The sequence below is a fragment of the Nansenia antarctica genome, assembly GCF_963989245.1.
Source record: "Nansenia antarctica genome assembly, chromosome: 3".
Taxonomy (NCBI): domain Eukaryota; kingdom Metazoa; phylum Chordata; class Actinopteri; order Argentiniformes; family Microstomatidae; genus Nansenia; species Nansenia antarctica.
Window position 1 is genome coordinate 70,131,716 of NC_137688.1, and position 5,719 is coordinate 70,137,434.

Genomic DNA, 5,719 nt, shown 5'->3' on the forward strand with positions numbered 1-5,719 from the left:
CTCTCACACACAGACAGGGCTGTGATTGGCTGTCTCTCTCTCTCACACCCAGACAGACAGGGCTCTGATTGGCTGTCTCTCTCTCACACCCAGACAGAGCTGTGATTGGCTGTCTCTCTCTCTCACACACAGACAGGGCTGTGATTGGCTCTCTCTCTCTCACACCCAGACAGAGCTGTGATTGGCTGTCTCTCTCTCTCACACACAGACAGGGCTGTGATTGGCTGTCTCTCTCTCACACCCAGACAGGGCTGTGATTGTCTATCTCTCTCTCACACACAGACAGGACTGTGATTGGCTGTCTCTCTCTCACACCCAGACAGCGGCTCCGGAGGGAACCTGTCTCTGTCACAACAACAGGGTCACCTGTATCCATGACAACAGGATCAGGTACACCTGTATCCATGACAACCAGGTCAGGAGCAACAGAACTCTCCAAGTCTCCAAGTTTCAAGTTTATTGTTATGTCACAAAGTGTAAGACAGTAAGATTCTTAGGCTTGGGTTGCTGACATTGCAGCACCAGACAATAAGACAATAGGGCATCGTTTCTCAACGGGGGCGTTCAGACAACATCGGGGGGCGCTGTAGCAAATATTTTTTAAAGGGGGGCGTTGAGGTGTTCTTGGGGGGCGTTCACGCATAAAGTATTTTTCTCATGAAAAACAGCAGTCAGCAGTGTTATTACGGGTACGTTCGTAAATGCACGAACGGTCAGTTCGCTCGGACAAACCGTCTTTTCAGTCAGAGCACCCATCTCTGAGCGCTCCCAGAGCGCAGTGTTCTGAACTTGGCCGGGCTCTGTGACGCAGACACACGTAGCGCAGCGCCCCAAAAAATACAAGTGAGAGTGTCATCAAGAAGATGAAGCTAAAAACTCAGCTAGCAAAGGCAGAGCTTTTGATAGTTTCCAATGTGTCTGGGTAAGCTGCATTGTAGAAGAATCTTGACAGTTCATGTACAGTGCAGAAATTACAATACTATGCTAGGCTACGATAGAAAGAACCCCGGTTCATCCCACCTGGCTGTAATGTCATGTTGACCATGGATGCACCATAGCTAATGCTAGCACAAGCCAACTTTCAACCCTTGCCATCCTTTTCTTGCATAGCACCCGCAAATGAACACGGAGTGGAATAGGCTATATAACTGTAAATAGTTGATTGTCTTTGGATTTAGCCAGTTGGCGAAGATTTATGAGGAATAGGCTATTTAATTTGTGTTGCTCATCTAACAGCGATACGGTGTTGTTCAATTTACGGTCTTGTTTAATTTCTATGAGTGTTTTCCTTGTAAGCTATGCTTGAGTGACATGTGTTTCAGTTTGTAGGCTCATTGTAATTGTTGGCTATAAGAGAGAGAGAATATTTCTTATGTTAGTTTTGATACTGAGTCCATGTCCCCGCCGGTGACGTAAGCCTGTCGTTCCAAATACTCCCTCCCCGCGTATACACACTACCCTCTGCGCTTATGCGTTCGCTTCGTTCGCTTCCTTTCAATACAGCTTATTTAATTTAGTTAAAATGAGTACTAATACCATACCACCATACCAGAACATCACAGCAGGAACAACCTCAAAAAAGCGATCGTATTGTAATAAACCAGTCCGGAAAGTTCTCTGTCGCTTAGCCTACCAATAATCTAACCTGGAGAAATCAGCTACGAATGTCCCCTCCCCTCGCAGGTTCATCACAGTATATTACATAAATGTATTACTGTTAAGTGTTGTTGTGGATGTTATCCCTAGTGCCATTCTGAGGTTAGCATTGCGATGTGTTCGTCTTAACGTTTACAAACTAAAATATACGATCGCTTTTTAGTGATATGTTGCTCCTCATGTGATGCCCTGGAAACGAACACATAAGCACTCCGAACGTCAACGTCTTTTGTTGCTATAGGAAACCACTACTCTGTCTGCTTGCGATTGATCAGCTGTCAGCAGTGTTATTACAGGTACGTTCGTAAATGCACGAACGGTCAGTTCGCTCGGGCAAACCGTCTTTTCAGTCAGAGCACCCATCTCTGAGCGGTCCCAGAGCGCAGTGCTCTGAACTTTGGAACTTTGTTAACAAAGTCTAATCAAAAATTAATAAATATTAGCATCATAAAACAGTCTGTTTGTATTCTCTGATGTTGTCTGAGTTTGTTTAACACTCATAAACAGCATTTTTATTCACATTCACATGGCCTTTCTGCTCTCTGGTAAACTAATGATAATGATATTCCAACTGCCCAGTTAAATCAAATCTATTATTTGGCATTCAGTGACATGCTTTTTAAATGATATAACACAGAATATTAGTCAACATTAATATTCAGGGAAGTATTTTTTTGATGGGGGGCGGTAAGAGACCTGGATAATGGACAGGGGGGCACTGGCCCAAAAAAGGTTGAGAACCACTGCAATAGGGCATAGTTCAAGATAATAAAGTGACAATAGTACAGGACAGTAAGTGAGACAGTTGGACAAGTGAGGAGACACGTAAGACAAATATGACACAATTAAGAGTACAAAATGGTAAAATAAAAGACGTAGAAAATAAGTAGAAAGCTTAGTGAGAATGGCACTCGGGGTCAACAGGGTCAGGAGCTGCAGAACTGTCTCCTACACCTGTATCCATAGCAACAGTCCCCCTGTATCCATAACAACAAGGTCACCTGTATCCATAACAACAGGGTCACCTGTATCCATAACAACAAGGTACAGCAGCACAACCGTGTCCTACACCTGTAACCATAACAACAAGATCACCTGTATCTCTCTAGGTGTAACACCTCCCCACCTACCCCCTATCGCTGTCCAATAGCTAGCTCTTCGATAGCGTAGCTGGTTACCATCAGGTGTTTGAGGAGACAGTTGGTCACGTGTGTCGGCAGGTCAGAGGTCGCGAGGTCGAGGTTTCGGTCGGAGATCACACGGGCCGATTGTTTGACACGTCTGTTTCATACGTGTGACACTAAACAACACACAACAACACACAACAACACTCGTACGTGCCCGAACCCTTCCCTAAGATCGTTTAGTTTTTTTGCCGATCGTCAAACTGTATTTTCGTCCACCTCCACTGGCTTCCGGTCAAGTCCTGCATCACTTACAAAATCCTTCTGCTCACTTACAAGTCCCTCCACGCCTGCGCCCCCCACTACCTAACTGACCTCCTCTCCCAACACACCCTTTCTCGGAACCTGCGGTCCTCAGACATGGGCCTGCTGTCCAACCCCCGCACCAACCTACGGACCTTCGGGGACAGAGCCTTCAGCGTGGCCGCTCCACACCCTCTGGAACTCTCTCCCCATAGTGATCCGCAACGCCCCCCCCTACCCTGGACACCTTCAACGCCCCCACCCTGGACTCCTTAAAATCAGCCCTCAAAACCCATCTGTTCATCAAGGCCTTTGGCCCCTAGTCACTGTTTCTGTTTTGTTTTGTATGTTTTCTGTTTTGTCTGTCTGACCGTGTCCTTTAGAATTGTAAAGCGTCCTTGGTTTTTATGAAAGGCGCTATATGATTATTAATACTCCACACACTCGACTCGCCGGTGAAACACGAGCGTGAACGACGGTTGGATGTCAGGAGGGCGGGGGGGGGGGCGGTGACAGCACCAGTGACAGTGAGGTCACCGCGGGTCAGCTAGCTAGCTAGCGCTCACCCGGGCGTGGTGACAGGGCTGCTACAGCTGAACAACGCGTGTGTGTGTGTGTGTGTGTGCGCGCGTGTGTGTGTGTGTGTGCGTGCGTGCGTGCGTGCGTGTGCGTGTGCGTGTGCGTCTGTGTCTGTGTCTGTGTCTGTGTCTGTGTCTGTGTGTCTGTGTCTGTGTGTCTGTGTGTCTGTGTGCACCCCAGAATCCTAGAGGTAGAGAGTAGGCCATGATCAAAGTGCACCGCCACCCCACCCTGCTCCACTCCAACTGGGAATCTCCATAGCAACAGGGGAGGGGAGGTTGTTGCCCTAGCAACCAAGACCTTTGAATATCGGAATATGAAGAAGATGTATAATAGACCAGAAGTGATGTCTGGTGTGTGTGTGTGTGTGTGTGTGTGTGTGTGTGTGTGTGTGTGTGTGTGTGTGCATGTGCGTGTGTGAGTGTGAGTGTGAGTGTGAGTGTGGGGTGTAATGGAAATTTAACCATACGGTCCTCAGGTGAGACAGGAAACCAACAAGATGGTACACAATATTTACTCGTTAATAAGGTTTAATCAAAATAGTTTGCAAAGTATTGACTTCTTAAACAACAGTACACAACAGAAGTGTTATGAGAGCTGTCCTGGCAAGAAGCCCTCAATTCTGTCTCACGAACATCTTATACTTGGACTGGGCGCACAAGGTCAGCCGGCCCCCCTCCGAGGGTGGCGTGATTTACAGACAATGAGCTGGTGTGTACCTTATCTTTCTCAGTACTAGCAGATGGGCACCCTATCTAGTCAAGTGGCAGATTTAGCACATTCTGTACTGAGAAGTAAGGTAAGATTTAATCAGAACACAATATCCAAACTTGCATTCATGTAGAAACTCTAGAGCAGTTAGATCAGATAACATACTGTTAACCTCTTAGTCTATGACGTTAGTACAGGAACAAATCAACTTAGGATATACTGATTATACACAGGAATAACAGGAAGACACGTTAGAGCATTTTTAGCCATTACATTCCTCTCTTTTGAGCATACAAATGATCAATCAAATAAAAATGATAAAAATGTACTATCTATGTGTGGGTCTCTCTTTAAGAGTCTGCATACACACCCAAATGCCAGCATCACATTACATCACACTGACACACTCACACACACACACACACACACACACACACACACACACACACACACACACACACACTCACACACTGGATTGTCTCTAAGCCGGTCACCCATGATAAACTATAGTTTACTACAGAACATAACTGTACAGCTACTGTAAGAGTGACAGACACATGGGAGGGAGGGAGGGAGGGAGGGTAGGGAGGGAGGGAGGGAGGGAGGGAGGGATGGAGGGAGGGAGGGAGGGAGGGATGGAGGGAGGGAGGGAGGGTAGGGAGGGAGGGAGGGAGGGAGGGAGGGAGGGATGGAGGGAGGGAGGGAGGGAGGGATGGAGGGAGGGAGGGAGGGAGGGAGGGTAGGGAGGGAGGGAGGGAGGGAGGGATGGAGGGATGGAGGGAGGGAGGGAGGGAGGGATGGAAGGAGGGGAAGAGGAGAACACAGACAGCGACTTGCTACTTTTTTACGAGCTGTATGACTCATCACTCTACCAGCATGACCTTTCTCTCCTCTCCTCTCCCTCTCTCCTCTCCTCTCCTCTCCTCTTCTCTCCCTCTTTCCTCTCCTCACCCTCTCTCCACCCTCTCCCTCTCTCCTCTCCTTCTCTCCTCTCCTCTCCGCCCCTCTCCCTCTCTCTACCCCTCTCCCTCTCTCCACCCCTCTCCGTCTCTCCACCCCTCTCCCATCCTCCTCTCTTTTCCGTCTCCTCTGCTCTCCCTGTCTCCTCTCCTTTCCCTCTCTCCACTCCTCTCCTTTTCCACTCCTCTCTCTCTCTCCATCCCTCTCTTCTCTCCACTCCTCTCCCTCTCTCCTCTCCTTTATTTTTTCCCACCCCTCTACCCACACCCTTTCTCTTTTTTATCCGCATCAGTCTCACTTCCTCTCCTCTCCTCTCCTCTCTTCTCTCCCTCTCTCCTCTCCTCTCTCTCCTCTCTCCCTCTCTCCTCCTGCCCTCTCTCCCTCTC